At 33.2% G+C, this 16,728-nt stretch overlaps 1 protein-coding gene across 24 annotated transcripts in view; it reads left to right on the plus strand.

Moving 5' to 3' along the window:
* The window catches only part of MBD5 (methyl-CpG binding domain protein 5), a 395,786-nt gene that overhangs the window by 284,098 nt on the left and 94,960 nt on the right, over positions 1–16,728 (plus strand). For 3 of the 24 annotated variants that reach the window (XM_074302137.1, XM_074302135.1, XM_074302138.1), the window contains exon 8: positions 13,343–13,512. The exons of the other annotated variants lie outside the window; for them this stretch is intronic. The gene's annotated coding sequence lies outside the window, so the exon portion shown is untranslated. The remainder of the gene's footprint in view (positions 1–13,342; positions 13,513–16,728) is intronic. 24 annotated transcript variants of the gene reach the window in all.

Consider the following 16,728-nt stretch of genomic DNA (forward strand, 5'->3'; position numbering starts at 1 on the left):
TAATATTCTCTAACATTCACATACTATAATTTATTCAGCCGTTCTCCTATTGATGGGCATCCACGTGGTTTCCAGTTTCTGGCCACTACGAAAAGAGCTGCCACAAACATTCTTGCACATACAGGTCCCTTTCCCTTCTTTAGTATGTCTTTGGGATATAAGCCCAGTAGTAGCACTGCTGGATCAAAGGGTATGCACAGTTTGATAACTTTTTGAGCAAAGTTCCAAATCGCTCTCCAGAATGGCTGGATGTATTCACAATTCCACCAACAATGTATCAGTGTCCCAGTTTTCCCACATCCCCTCCAACATTCATCATTATTTATTCCTGTCATCTTAGCCAATCTGACAGGTGTGTAGTGGTATCTCAGAGTTGTCTTAATTTGCATTTCTCTAATTAATAATGACTTGGAGCATCTTTTAATATGGCTAGAAATAGTCTCAATTTCTTTGTCTGAGAATTGTCTGTACATATCCTTTGAACATTTATCAGTTGGAGAATAGTTTGATTTCTTATAAATTAGAGTCAATTCTCTATATATTTTGGAAATGAGGCCTTTATCAGAACCTTTGACTTTAAAAATGTTTTCCCAGTTTATTGCTTCCTTTCTAATCTTGTCTGCATTATTTTTCTTTGTACAAAAACTTTTCAATTTGATATAATCAAAATTTTCTATTTTGTGATCAATAATGATCCTCTAGTTCTTTTTATTAATTTTTAATTTTATTATTTTTTTAATTTTATAATTATATCTTTTTTGATAGTATATATGCATGAGTAATTTTTTATAACATTATCCCTTGTATTCATTTTTCCAAATTTTCCCCTCCCTCCCCTAGATGACAGGCAATCTCATACATTTTACATGTGTTACAATATAACCTAGATACAATATATGTGTGTAAATACCATTTTCTTGTTGCACACTAAGTATTAGATTCCGAAGGTATAAGTAACCTGGATAGATAGACAGTAGTGCTAACAATTTACATTCACTTCCCAGTGTTCCTTCTCTGGGTGTAGTTGTTTCTGTCCGTCATTGATCAACTGGAAGTGAGTTGGATCTTCTTTATGTTGAAGATATCCACTTCCATCAGAATATATCTTCATACAACATTGTTGTTGAAGTGTACAGCGATCTTCTGGTTCTGCTCATTTCACTCAGTATCAGTTGATGTAAGTCTCTCCAAGCCTCTCTGTATTCGTCCTGCTGGTCATTTCTTACAGAGCAATAATATTCTATAACCTTCATATACCATAATTTACCCAACCATCCTCCAATTGATGGACATCCATTCATCTTCCAGTTTCTAGCCACTACGAAAAGAGCTGCCACAAACATTTTGGCACCTACAGGTCCCTTTCCCCTTCTCAGTATTTCTTTGGGATATAAGCCCAATAGCAGCAATGCTGGATCAAAGGGTATGCACAGTTTGATAACTTTTTGGGCATAATTCCAGATTGCTCTCCAGAATGGTTGGATTCTTTCACAACTCCACCAACAATGTATCAGTGTCCCAGTTTTCCCACATCCCCTCCAACATTCATCATTATTTGTTCCTGTCATCTTAGCCAATCTGACAGGTGTGTAGTGGTATCTCAGAGTTGTCTTAATTTGCATTTCTCTGATCAGTAGTGATTTGGAACACTCTTTCATATGAGTGGAAATAGTTACAATTTCATCATCTGAAAATTGTCTGTTCATATCCTTTGACCATTTATCAATTGGAGAATGGTTTGATTTCTTATAAATTAGGGTCAGTTCTCTAGATATTTTGGACATGAGACCTTTATCAGAACCTTTAACTGTAAAAATATTTTCTCAATTTGTTACTTCCCTTCTAATCTTGTTTACATTAGTTTACATTAGAAACTTTTTAGTTTGATGTAATCAAAATCTTCTATTTTGTGATCGATAATGATCTCTAGTTCTCCTTTGGTCACAAATTCCTTCCTCCTCCACAAGTCTGAGAGGTAAACTATTCTCTGTTCCTCTAATCTATTTATGATCTCATTTTTTATGCCTAAATCATGGACCCATTTTGATCTTATCTTGGTATATGGTGTTAAGTGTGGATCCATATCTAATTTCTGCCATCCTCTAGTTCTTCTTTGGTCATAAATTCCTTCCTCTTCCACAGACAGGTCTGAGAGGTAAATTATCCTATGTTCTTTCAAGGGGAAGATCTTTTTAAAATAAATTACTCTCTATTAGATTGTTTTGTTTTGTTTTTTACTTCTTTTATTACATAGCTCAAATACTATTTTTTTTTTAAAAATGTAAAATTATTTCCATTATATCTATAATTTAGATTATTTTGTCTGATTTTTTTTCCCCCCCTGAGGCTGGGGTTAAGTGACTTGCCCAGGGTCACACAGCTAGGAACTCGGGTCCTCCTGAATTGAGGGCTGGTGCTCTATCCACTGCGCCACCTAGCTGCCCAAATTTAGACTGTTTTGAGTATATCATAGATGATTTTTAAAAATCTGTTATAGTTAAGATGCTCCTTACATTTGTATTCTATAACTTTATAGAAATGTAAGGGGTTTTTTTACATTTCTAAGTTATACAAATTTGACTCTTGGGAGTACTATATTACATTTTTCCTGAAAAGCAGTCGTTTTTAGTTCAAAGTGAGTTGGTGGCAATACTCTCCAAAAGGGGGGAAGATTATTATGATTAAAATTAACATTTCCATCATGCTTTAAGTTTTACAAAACACTTTATATATATTATCCCATCTGATTCTCAAAACAGCCCTTTCAGATAAATACTACTAATATCCTCATTTAACAAATGAGAAAATTGAGGCTGAGTGTTAAATGATTTACCAGTTGTTATACATGTAGTACATGTATGAAATAATATTTAAAATTTACCTTTTTCTGACTCCAAAGCCTACTTCAAGTTTAACTTTTAAAAACATTTATGACAAAGAACTAAGGTTGGGAGACAAATGATACTACCACTAAAGAAGTGATCTAGGGGGGAAAAAACCTCTTACCTTCCTAAAATATAATCATTTTTATTAGAACATAAGTCTAAATTAAAACAGGAAACCCAGAATTTCAAGAATTTTTAGTAGTCTAGAACTAGTATAGGAAGTCATGTCTTCATATGTATGTGTACATATTGCTAGCATCTTTTTTAACCAAAATTTTAAAATCATTTTAATATGTATAAATAAAAATTGTATTAGCATTGATACTTTAAAAATGTAAATGTAGTATTAGAGAGTTATTCGAAAGAAGCAGTGTTTTGTTTCTAAGTGAAAAAAGTAACTTTTTTTTTTCCTAATTGAACTAAAGCTTCATACAAAATTGAACTAGACTTCACTAAAATATGTACCAGGTCAGAAATTTATTGGTGGTCACCTCTTTGTGACTATTTAGTTCCTATTAGTAATTTGCCACAGATACCTTTTTTTTACAGAAATTAAATACCAGAGCTCTTATTCACATTATAAGATTCAGCTCTGTTACTGACCTAGATTTTTTTTTAACTCATTTAGACATTTTTGGAGATAGAATAGCTGTCTCACACAAAGATATGAAGCCAGAATTTTATTGTAAAATATTAAAAGGAAAAAAGCTCTCATTCTTCTTGTGTTTTCATAATCAGAAATAAGGTTACATTATATCAACAACCAGCAGATGGAGAAAATGAACACACTAGGAAGCCAGGCTATAAATATCAGCTAATTCTGAAGCCTCAAGATGGTAGGGATTTCTCTAAAGCTTACTCAAAGTGCCTGATCTTTCAGGAAGAAATTACATTATGCTATTTTCCAGTTTTTGATGGAAAAGGAGGACATACCATTTCAATTGGGGAACTGTCTATTATGACAGTTTATTGACATTATCATATTTAGTACTATTAAACTTTTTTTCCTTGGGATTATTCTCTTCATTCTTGGTCTCTTATCAAAATGAATGCAGTAGAATGCCTTAGGCCATTTGTAACAAAATTTTTCTCCATTGGAATTATGATTATCATATATAATCAACCACCTTTCACCTATCCTCCTAAAATTCAGTAGATTAAGTCAACCTTTTGAATAATTCTTTGTTTTGATTTTTTTAATTACCTTTTGGTAAATCTTCTGACATAACCATAATTCTTTGGTTTTATTGGTGGAGTATTCCATTTTTTAGGAATGAAAACTCTACGTCCAAAATTTTGATCATTCTATAATCCAAATAATCTTTGTGATTAAATAGGTATAGAGAACTTTTATTTCATAAATTCCCTCTAAGATATAAATTAGCTTACAGCATTACCTATGGTGCTGAGAAGTTGTGAGTACACATGGTGACACAGATAATGTATGTCAGATAAAAGACTTGAATCTATACCTTCTAATTGAAGAGCTGACTTTCAATCCACTATGCAACATGCTTACTTCATCTTAAAGGACTTCATATCATATGCGCTTTGGGTTGATTTCATTCTAAGATAATCATGGAGAAAAGGGTATTCTGTGAGATGATACTAACTAATTCTCCCAAGAACCCTCTTATAACATAGGTGGTATTATTCCCATTGGACAAATGATAAAACTAAAATTCAAACATTAACCAATTTGCCCTGGGCCACCCAAATAATGGTTAGTCAAATTACATCTCTCTTCATTCCAAGTTCAAAATTCTTTCAACTCAAGTAATACTGGCTCAACTAAATTGCAATGTCTGAGCTAGCTCTCTGGAGGGCTTCAGGATCAGTCAGAGTCAGGATCAGTGAGGAGGGGAAGTGAAGGAGGCAGGCAAACTGCCACATAGTTCATCTAAGATGGATCCTGCACTCTGGAGTCTGGAGCCTGAAGTCTTCCCTCCTGAGCACACTGTAGCAGAGAGACTCTGACCCTCTCCCTCAGCCTTCCAATCCTTCCCTAGGATTACCTCACAATACATTCAGCAGGTGCCAATGGTGAGCAGAGCTATCACATCACCATATCATCTAATTATATTTTATTTATATATATATATATAATATATTTACATAATTATATTATATATAATATATTTGCATAATTATATATATTATAGAATCATTTTCTCACATTGAGCAGGTACTTAGCTTTAAGTGCTCTGCTATCTTAGATTCAAGTATACCTTTTCAGAGTTCCAGCCCTCTACACTAAATAAACATGAAACTTTTTCAAAAAAAACATTAACAATTTTTAATAGTTTAGAATTTCTATTGATACTGTGTTTAGCTTTGACTATGTCTTTAGAATTAAGTTTATTTTCTCCACTATCTGCAAAATGTAGATGATATGTTTTGTAATTCACTATTGTATTTTACAGGCATATTAAAATTAAATGAAAGAACAAAATATCATGTTAAGGAAAGGGGGAGAACATATCTTTCTACTCCCTTTCTAGAATCTCCAAGTATATTTGTTTAATTCTATTCATTCCTAGAGAATCATTTAACTGCTACCCTAGCTTAAAATCCAAGCTACATTTTGATTTAAGAAGACAATTTTCACTATAGACTTTCAGCAATTATATATAATAGATAGATAGATAGATATACATACATACATACATACATACATACATACATACATACATACATACAGGCTATGTGCTATGCTAAGCTCAGGGGATACAAAGAAAGGCAAAGACAGTCCCCTCAAGGAGCTCACATTCTAATGGGGGAGATAACATGCAAACAGTTATATACATACAAAACCTATGTAGAATACTTTGGAGAAGATTACAGGTGAAGAGACACTAACCCTAAAGGAGACTGAAAAAAATTACACATAGGGTAGAATTGTAGCTGGAATTCAAAGGAAGCCAGAAGACCAAAATGAAGTAGGAAAGTTTTCCAGGCATGAAGAAAAGCCAGAGGTTGAGATTATGTGATTGAATGCCTTAATAAAAAAAAAAAAAAAAAAAAACAGCCAAGGGGGCCAGTGTCACTGGATCATAGAATGCCAAGATCCAGGGGAGGAATAAAGTATAAGACTGGAAAGATAAGAAAGAACCAGCTCGTGAAGAACTTTAAAAACCAAACTAGGGCTTTTATATATGAAGTTGGGGGTGAAAGGGACAGCACAAAGATTATTGAGTAAGAAAGGATTATGGCCACACATCTTCAGGAAGATCATTTGGTCAGATGGGCTGGATTGAGGAAAAATGAGAGAGGCTTTCTCCTAGCAATTGTCTAGGGAATCACTGAGTCAGGAAGCCAGTTAGAAAGCTAGTGCAGTAGTTCAGACATGAGATATGAGACAACCAAAGTGCTCTCTGTATGTAAGAGAAAGGGAGAGATAAGTCAGAGAAGTGAAGCTAGGAATGACAAAACTTGGTAGCATGATTGAATAGAGGGAGTGAAGTGAGTTGATGATACTTAGCCATATTACTAACTTGGGCAACCCCTGACACCCTTGACAATAATAGGGAATAGTAAGCTTGTGGAAAGAGGGCAAGAAATAATAAGTTCTATTTTGGACCTGCTTATTTTGAGATATCCAAAAGATAGGTGTTGATGCCATACCTTAAGTTAGATTTGAGAATCATCTGCATAGGAATAATGACTGAACACATAGGAATTCATGAGATTTTTTTAGCAATCACAAACTGGTATGTACTTTGGGAAAAAAAATTATGAGTACATTCCCAACCCCCCAATACTGTGGGGGCATATTTCCCCTAAACCACCTCCATCTCTAGGGAGAGTGGGCTCAGACTTAGCACAGTTTCCACATAGCATTGGTCCACCAAGTGCTGAGCTGGATGCAAATCCAAGCATGAATTGAACACCTGGAATCCTGGATTCCTTGCAAGGCCTTCATTGCAACTTCCTTCACCAGAATGAAATAATAAAATGTCAAGGCAGCAAAGAACTAAGAACCATATTTGTAGGGAAGATGTTGGCCTCAGATGAATAGAAGGCCTAAGGCCTCTCCTTTTTCAGCACTATCTGCCACTGGACACCATGTAACAGAATAAAAGAAAGCTGAAGAGAAGTCAAACTAAGAGAAATGCGTGTGCCATCTAATATTTTATGAAGATGCCTTCATTTCCATTTCTTCTACTGAAGCCAAAGAGCCAACTAATAAACATGGTCTTAACAAACTGGAATCAATTATAGAATGAGTATGTGTCTCCATCATGTCTCCTGACTCTTCCAGGAGTGAGTTCCTAGTCTCTTCCATATGGATAATTGCATCAGTGGCAATCTGTACTTACATGTTATGCCTTTACCTAAAAAGAAAAGGTTTTATTTCCTCTTCAGAAAGCTTTTTTTCCCCTTTGTCCCCAGTACATGACTGCAAGATAGAATTGAATTCAACAAAATACATGTGGCACTTTTAAGGAACTTAGAAAAAAATGCAGTTTTTATTACATTCAAGATAGAGAAAACCTGACCTGAAATTTTTCCATGCTTAATTTTGTTTTATTTGTTTGGACTGGGGTTGCTTTCTTCCTTCATAGAGAATAATCACATCAGTAGAAAGCTTTTGGCAGACCCTGGTTACACTTAAGTTCATCTGCCAAAAGATCCAACTTAATAAACACTGAAGAATCTCTTTTCTAGTATGCCCCTTTTCTTGGCATTACCATCAGAGAGCATGTATCTTCCTGATCCTGATGAAATCTAATGAAAATGGAAGAAGATCTCAATCTAATGAAGAAACTTATTAAATTCTTAGAATTTTCATCTGTTGAGGAAAAAATAATGCTTTCTGAAGCCTCTTTTTGTCATCAGTCCAAATATTTTTGTATTTCTTTCTTAATATATAATACATAATAAAACTCTTATAAACTCACCAAAATCATCATAATAAAGGTATTCTGATTTATGTAATATACCAGATTTAGGTTTACATTTGACCTTTCTTAATTTTTATTTCCTATTTTCCATGTTGATTTGATGGTGGTAGTAATTATAGTGATAAGTAACTTTGCAGGCTCAAGCATTGCATGCCCTGAGGAGAACCTCATATAGCAAGAAAAATCTAACCAAGACAATGCTTTATTATAAAAATGGAGTCAATATTTGAAATAGTTTTATTTTAATTTTCCAGGATACCCTGATCAGTCATCAGTCACTTCCCTAAATCTCTAAGGAGGGAAAGGGGATGAGCAGTAGAACTTGCCCTGTAATCCATGGCAAGAGATTGGGGGAGACAATATGCAAACAGGTATATACACACAAAACATATGTAGCCCATGGTAACAAAGGGATTGTTAATTTCTCTTTCTTTGATGTTATTATCTATACCCTTCTCTTCACTTCTAGAATGTCTTCTGGACAGTTGTAAAAATAGCTTCCTAAGTGGTCTTCCTGCTTCCAATCTGTCCTTTCTAATTGATCTTCCACAGAGCTACATGAATAACAGTAATAAATATGTCAGACATTCCTGCAATTCTTAATCACCATTTAAAAGTGAAAGCCAAAAGGATGAAGTGGAAATGAGTCAAAGAACAAAATCAATAATTCAGCATCAATCAAAAACTGTATCATCTATTAAAGATTGAGAAACAAATTTAAAAAGCAAGAAAACACCTTAATAAATATGTGGGAAATTTCAGATCTCTGTTGTTAAAAGAAGGTAAAAACAGTAAAAGTCTATTAGATTAAATATAAAATAAAAAGGCATACTATACTATTAATTTAATGAATATTACATCAAAGTAACGGAATGGGGATAGACTGGCACTGAGTGAATGCTTCTCCAAATAGAAATCAGTTACTTGTTTATGTACTTTTTAGCAAGCACTCATAGCTTGCATTACTAAAACAAACCTGTAAACAATTTCAAGAAACAGCATACTGACTAAGGTGCAAAAAGGAGTGCCAAAATCTCCTACAGATATAAAGAACAGCTTATTTTTGATTCAGTGATTAATTTAGTAAGCCACACAAAAGTACCATAACATTTGCATTGCCTTTATTGATTATTTCAAACCTTTGACTAAGTTCTGCACTCATGGCTTTGTCATATATTGTAGATATCTCAAATAGATTCAAAAACTGAATTATTTCATGTTCACATGGAAAACTACTCTTGTTTTTTAAACATGACACAAACACAATGTTGAGAAAAACCGTTGTATAAAATATGACCCTTTCTGGTTCTGCCTAATCTGGAAACTATCGTCATTATTCCTGAAATATTCCTGACATATATGGAATATATCATAACCTTCCACTGAAAAGTACATTAAATATTAGCTACTTTATTCCTAGAAAATACTTTCAGGGATATCAAATGTATACCACAAAAGATTGGAGACTTTTGAGCTTAAATTTGGAGACCAAGTTGACTCAGAAGAAGAAGGTAATAATAACTTTTTGGTCTTCTCCGTGCAAGATATGTGGACTATTGTGACCACAAAGAAAGCTTTAGCTATATCTATTTAGAGACTGACTGGCATCCTACAGTTCAATCTTAAAAGAAATCACCTATTTAATTCTAGTACCTTAAATTAATGACAATAGATCTAGACAGTATCAGAACCTACAGAAACTCATACAGTGTTGATGAAACACAGAGCTAATCACCCCCAAGGGATCCACAAAAAGATTCCTTGTCAAGGAAAAGAGAGAAAATTGAGGTTCTCAGAATACATGATAGAGAGATTAAAAATTAAATACTTTTAAAACTAATAGACCTGGCTTCAGAAAACAGTATTAAAGGTTAATAACACTTAACATATTGCTGAATGTGTTGAATGCAGCCAAAAGTGATTTGTAAACATGCAGAGTCTACAAACCAGCTAAAATCCTATAGTCAAAAGATCCTTCATAAATATCAACCACATGAATATAACAATGTGTAGACAGACATCAAACAGATGTCTGAGTCATACAGTTTTATTATAAATGGGATTTTAATAGCAATTCAGAATCAGGTTATTGCCATTAAGAATTACCCTCCCAAAAATTACTGAGGCAAATTATACAATTCAATAAGAACTCCAGCATATAAATTATAAAAAAAAAAAAATTGTTCATCTATTGGCTACTAGAAACACACAATCAAGTAGCTAGAATTATATACTAAAACATCATTGTTGTTTACAAACTGATAAGCAACTCCAAAATATCCTTGTTACGGCAGCAAACATACTATTTTAGAACCAGAGAATTAAGACAGGATTTTTGTGATCTGTAAAATTCATCTGTAAAAATTTAACAACAACATTTTCAATAGTTTTTGTCATGGCAAATGACATTAAAAGCTTTCAGAATATCAAGACATAATCATTTCCCAAAAAATATAGAGAACGGAGCTAAATTTATAAAAATAAAAGTCATTTCCCAATTAATAAATGTTCAAAAAATGTGAACAGGCTGTTTTCAGAGAAAAAAATAAGTTCTTTCAGTAGTTAATTTAAAAAAGGGTTCTACATTATTAGTAATTAAAGAAGTGTAAATTAAAACAACTCTGAGGTACCACTTCACACCTATCAGATTTGCTAAGATGACAGAAAAGGAAAATGACAAATGCTTAATGTAGGAAAACAGGTACACTAACATACGGTTGATGGAACTATGAACTAGTTTGTGGTTCTGAAAGACAATTGGCAACCATGCTCATGAGGATATAAAAACTCAGCAATACCACTAGTAGGTTTGTACTTCGAGGACATCAAAAGGAAAGAAAAAACGAACCATGTGTGCAAAAATATTTATAGCAGCTCTTACGGTGGCAAAAAATTAGAAACTGAAGGAATTCTCAAATTAGAGAATACTAAAGTTGTGGTATATTATTAGGATAGATTCTGATAATATGTGGAATTACATCTTTCAAACAATCTTATAGAATTCTAATAATTGGTAAGATATACATTGTTGAAACAAAATGCTTAAAGTAACATTTTGCATTATTGAATCAGATGGTTTAAAAACCAATAGTCACATCAGAGGGATTTTGCATTTCTGATATCTCCAGTCATGGAAAAAAATATTTGTGAAGCCTGCTTGTTCTTGTCTTATACTTTCATTGTAAGTACGTTTGTAGATTAGCCTTGGGAAAAATCTCATAGAAATTAGAATGTAAGAATAGTAGTTTATGGTTTGGTTTGGTTTGGTTTTGAGGCATTATTGGTTAAGTGACTAGCCCATGGTAACACAGGTTGAGACCCGCTTGACTCTTGGACTGGTTCTCTACCCATTGATTCACCTAGATACCCAGGAATGATGATTAATAATTATCAATATTTTCTCATTTCCCTTTTTTTCTTTCTAAAATGTTTGTCATTCTCTTTCATATATCTTAAAATTTAATCCTGGATAATTCCTTGAATTATGTTGTATCAGACTTCTTTCGTGTGTATTTGGACTAGTCTAGCTGTTTTTGCCATCTTTGTTTCTCATACTATTGCTTTTTCTCATGCAGAAATTGTGATTTTAGAGTCTAACTATGTTACTACCATTGTCAGTGATGGGGAAAATAGTTTATTACAGAAATTTTAACAGACTCTTTTCCATTTTCTTCTGTTTTTTTGTCTTTTCCAGTTTCAAATACCTCAGGTTAATCTGGTTCGATTGGACCTTTTAGCATATGGTAAACTACAAAAATGGAAAATAATTTTTGCTTATAAGTTAGAGTTTTGAGAATTTATTTTGTAGGACTTCTAATTCATGTTAAAAGATCAGTGCTATGTCAAAACAAAATGTATGACAACACAAAAGGAAGAAAATGAAAGAAGAGGTTGGGATTGGGTGACTTCTGAGGGCCCTTCTAATTCTAGTTGTTAGCAAATTTTTTTTCACGTTAATTACTCTTTGTAAGTCAGGTCTTCTCAGTAATGGCTACATTGTTTACTTGTAAAACAAATTTTACTATTGAAAAAATATAGATAAGCCAGTACTTATATAACATCCAAAACTGGGAAAGCACTTCAAAATAGGTAGGCTGTTTTATATATTTATATATATATATATATAGATATAGATATAGATATGTATATACATATATATAGATATATATGTATATACATATATATAGATATAGATATAGATGTATAGATATAGTCAGATCAGCATACTAAGATTGCTTTAATGTTGAGTAGAGGATGGAGCATAGCAGGGAGATCAATCAGAAGGCTACTACAGCAGAGTATGAGATGAGGAGGGCATTGCCAGGGTAGTGGCAGTGTTAAAGTATAGAAAAAGATACATTATGAAGGTAAACTAGGACCTGACAACAAATTGAATATGGGGGAACCAGTAAAAGAAACTGAGGAGTCAAGGATAACAAATGGAATATTTTGATGAAATTTTTTTCCTTAAAATCTGTGATCATTAAATTTCTGACATCAATGTGCTCCTCCTTTATAAGAAAAATTATAACTATATGTGATCAAACTATGTATTTACTAGATTACTAATTGATAAAGATATAGGATATTACAACATCGTTTACAGTTAAGATAATCACTCAAGGACAAAATCCCTTTTCCCCATTAACACTGACCAAAAAAAAAAAAAAAAAAAAAAGATAGAAAGAGGCAGAATCATAGGAATTGCTAAGGAATATCTATTATCATGACATATACTAATTTTCAGATATCCCAGAAATTTTCTCTTATTTTTGGCACAGTATTTAAATGATAAGATTTTTTAAACAAATAGAACCATATATATATATATATATATATATATATATATATATATATATATATATATATATATATATATATATATATCATCCTATATTCAGCAAACTCCAAAGGCTCCCTCTTATCTCGAGGTACCAGATATAAAGTCCTCTATTTAGTATCCAGAGGTCCTTCATAACCCAATCCCCCTCCTACCTTCCCAATTTTATCCTTATTCCTTTATCCTTATTCCTTCCCACTTACTCTGCAGTTTAATAACACTGACCTCCCACACAAACTACTCCATCTCCTGACTTCAAGCCTGTAATGCTCTCCCTCTTCATGTTATATGCCCAGAAATGAGTTCACTGGGACAAATGATATGAAAAATTTATTAGCTTTTACCTCATAATTCCAAATTATTTTTAAAAATTGTTGGGCTAATGTACACCTCAGGTCTCACTTAAGGAACCATGCTTTTTTTTTTTAACTTAAATTTTTTTAAATTTTATAATTATAAATTTTTATGACCATATATATACATGAGTAATTTTTTTATAACATTATCCCTTGTATTCATTTTTTCAAATTTTCCCCTCCCTCCCTCCCTCTACTCCCTCCCCAGGCAATCCTTTTTACATGTGTTACAGTATAACCTAGATACAATATATGTGTGTAAATCCAATTTTCTTGTACATTAAGTATTAGGTTCCAAAGGTATAAGTAACCTGGGTAGAAAGACAATAGTGCTAACAATTTACATTCATTTCCCAGTGTTCCTTCTCTGGGTGTAGTTTCTGTCCATCATTGATCAACTGGAAGTGAGTTGGATCTTCTCTATGTTGAAGATATCCACTTCCATCAGAATACATCTTCATACAGCATTGTTGTTGAAGTGTACAGCGATCTTCTGGTTCTGCTCATTTCACTCAGGATCAGTTGATGTAAGTCTCTCTAAACCTCTCTCTATTCGTCCTGCTGGTCATTTCTTACAGAGCAATAATATTCCATAACCTTCATATACCATAATTTACCCAACCATCCTCCAATTGATGGACATCCATTCATCTTCCAGTTTCTAGCCACTACGAAAAGGGCTGCCACAAACATTTTGGCACCTACAGGTCCCTTTCCCCTCTTTAGTATCTCTTTGGGATATAAGCCCAATAGCAGCAATGCTGGATCAAAGGGTATGCACAGTTTGATAACTTTTTGGGCATAATTCCAGATTGCTCTCCAGAATGGTTGGATTCTTTCACAACTCCACCAACAATGTATCAGTGTCCCAGTTTTCCCACATCCCCTCCAACATTCATCATTATTTGTTCCTGTCATCTTAGCCAATCTGACAGGTGTGTAGTGGTATCTCAGAGTTGTCTTAATTTGCATTTCTCTGATCAGTAGTGATTTGGAACACTCTTTCATATGAGTGGATATAATTTCAATTTCATCATCTGAGAATTGTCTGTTCATATCCTTTGACCATTTATCAATTGGAGAATGGTTTGATTTCTTATAAATTAGGGTCAGTTCTCTAGATATTTTGGACATGAGACTTTTATCAGAACCTTTAACTGTAAAAATATTTTCCCAATTTGTTACTTCTCTTCTAATCTTGTTTGCATTAGTATTGTTTATACAGAAACTTTTTAGTTTGATGTAATCAAAATTTTCTATTTTGTGATCGATAATGATCTCTAATTCTCCTCTGGTCATAAATTCTTAAGGAACCATACTTAAGAGCATTTCCAACATGGACTCTTTCCATCTATTAGAAATCTACTAATTTGCCTGGGTGTGAGATAAAACTTCAAATTGTTTAATTTACACTTTTTTTCTTTCCTTCTCAAATCTTTCTTGACAAAATTACCAAATTAATATTCCTAAAATATGCAGCATCTTACATAAATCATTAAATTGATTCTTATTTCTGATAAAATCTATTCCAATCCTGCTAGTTCTTACTTCCCTCTCTAATCTTTGTTTGATCTTGTCTTGTCTGACTCTTCGTGACCCCATTTGGGATTTTGTTGGCAAAGAAACTGGTATGCTTTGCCATTTCCTTCTCTAGTTCATTTTATAGATGAGGAAAGTAAGGCAAACAGGATTAACTGATTTGCATAGGTAGTCACACAGCTAGTATTTGAGGCCTATCCTTGTACCTCCCTACCATTTTCAATCTTATCTAATTTTTTTCCCTTTTATATGCTCTATTATAATAAAAACTGACCTTTCAACTACGCATTACACTCTACATCCCAGATCTATGCTTTTGCACAAATGTTCACCCATATCAGTAATGAACTACTTAATTTGAGGCACATCCCAAGTGCCAAGAGGCACATCCGCAAATCCTTTCCAATTTCCTCTGATCATTAACACTCTCTCCCCCTTAAATTACTTTTTATTATTTAGTGTGTTTTGTTTTCTTACTCATAATGCCTCTTTTATCACACTCTTCAATAGAATGTAATGACCATGAAGATAGGGGTGATTTTCTTTATTCCTTCCCTAGCACCTACGAAAATTTCATTCACTGAATATTAATCATATTATAAAATTTTCTAAACTTAACTGTATTCTTAAGTTTAAGGAACATTTTATCCAGGGTTATTGATAATTTGCATCATGGCCCTTAAAAATAGGTTTTTCTTCTTTGTGAAAATAGTGATAAAACTTGATTCAGAGAAAAGAACCTGTGGGATTTCTTCTTTATAGTCATGTGAGATAGTGATTCTGCAATATAGTACATACTGCCAAACATGTTTGATATGGAAACTGGCTTTGCTAGTATTTTTTTATATATTCCAAAGAGTAGTTTACTAATTGAAAAGGAACACTGTATTTAGAATATATAAAAATAAGATTTTTAAGCTTAGCAAGTGTTAACTAAATATTAGCTTATTATTTTTAATCTTTTCTTGCGAATTGCAAATAGATACTTTTCCTATATCTTTTTTGTTTGACAAATTTGCAAGTCAAATGCCATGATTAACTTGGAAGAATAAGAAGGAATGATTTATTCCTGTTTTGTTCTAATCACAGTTAAACTTTGTTATTCTTTTTGTATTCTTTTTCATTCAAAGTTCAACAAACACTGAGCTGAACAAATACTTTCTGCATAGCACTATACTGATGATGTAAGAACTCAAAGAGTTTTCAAAAGCCTATTACATGGGGCAGCTAGATGGTGCAGTGGATAGAGCACCAATCCTGAAGTCAGGAGGACCTGAGTCCAAATGTGATCTCAGTTAACTTGACCCTTCCTAGTTGTGTGACCCTGGGCAAGTCACTTAACCCCAATTACCTCAGGGGAGAAAAAAAAGCCTAGCACAGGATATGTGCAGAAATAAATGTAATGAAAGTAGTATATGAAAGTTCATGAGTTTACAAAGTGCTATGAAAATTGCCCAGAAGCAATTCTATCTAACTTGTCAGTGTCATATGAAACATAATCAGATTATACCTACTACTATATGTGTAAGAAATTGCTTTAGATATTAAATGTGAATTTCTAGGTACAAACTACCCCTTGCAGTTCAGTGTCCTCCACAATCTTAAGGAGCATATTTTCTATTGCATCATCAATACCATTGGTAAAATTTTATCAAACAGCAGGTGTAACTTACTGTGGGGAATAATGAAATCTTTGATAATTTTAATCAGAAGATTTCTATGGAAATTATGCGAGTGAACTAGACTTGTAAGTTCCAGGAAATCATAGTTTATTAGATGCTGATACCTACTATCCCTGAAAATTTTCTATCCAGATGTTTTTAGGGATAAATCAATTTTACTATTTCCTTTCATGTTGTGAGCCCCTTGTGCTCTCTGTCAATATAAATAAATTTTAAAAGCATATATTAAGCACTTACTGTGCTAAACCTGGATATACAAATAAAAGTAAGAGTTTCTTCCCTCAAGGAGTTTATATTCTAATTTGGAGAGTCCACATATGTAGGAGGTGGGGTACAAAGCTAATGACAATGCCTTGTGGATAAAAGACTACCTGCTTCTTTACAGTTGAAGTGTCCCACATGCTACCTTTCTTCAAGGGCAATCCAGTCTTGGGGTAGTTTATGTGGGAAAAGAAGAAAAAAGAGAAAAGAAAGTTTAACATCCAAACCTTGAAAAGAACTTTGTAGTTTGGGAACTTTATT

This window comes from Sminthopsis crassicaudata, chromosome 3 (assembly GCF_048593235.1).
Source record: "Sminthopsis crassicaudata isolate SCR6 chromosome 3, ASM4859323v1, whole genome shotgun sequence".
NCBI classification, from domain to species: Eukaryota; Metazoa; Chordata; class Mammalia; order Dasyuromorphia; family Dasyuridae; genus Sminthopsis; species Sminthopsis crassicaudata.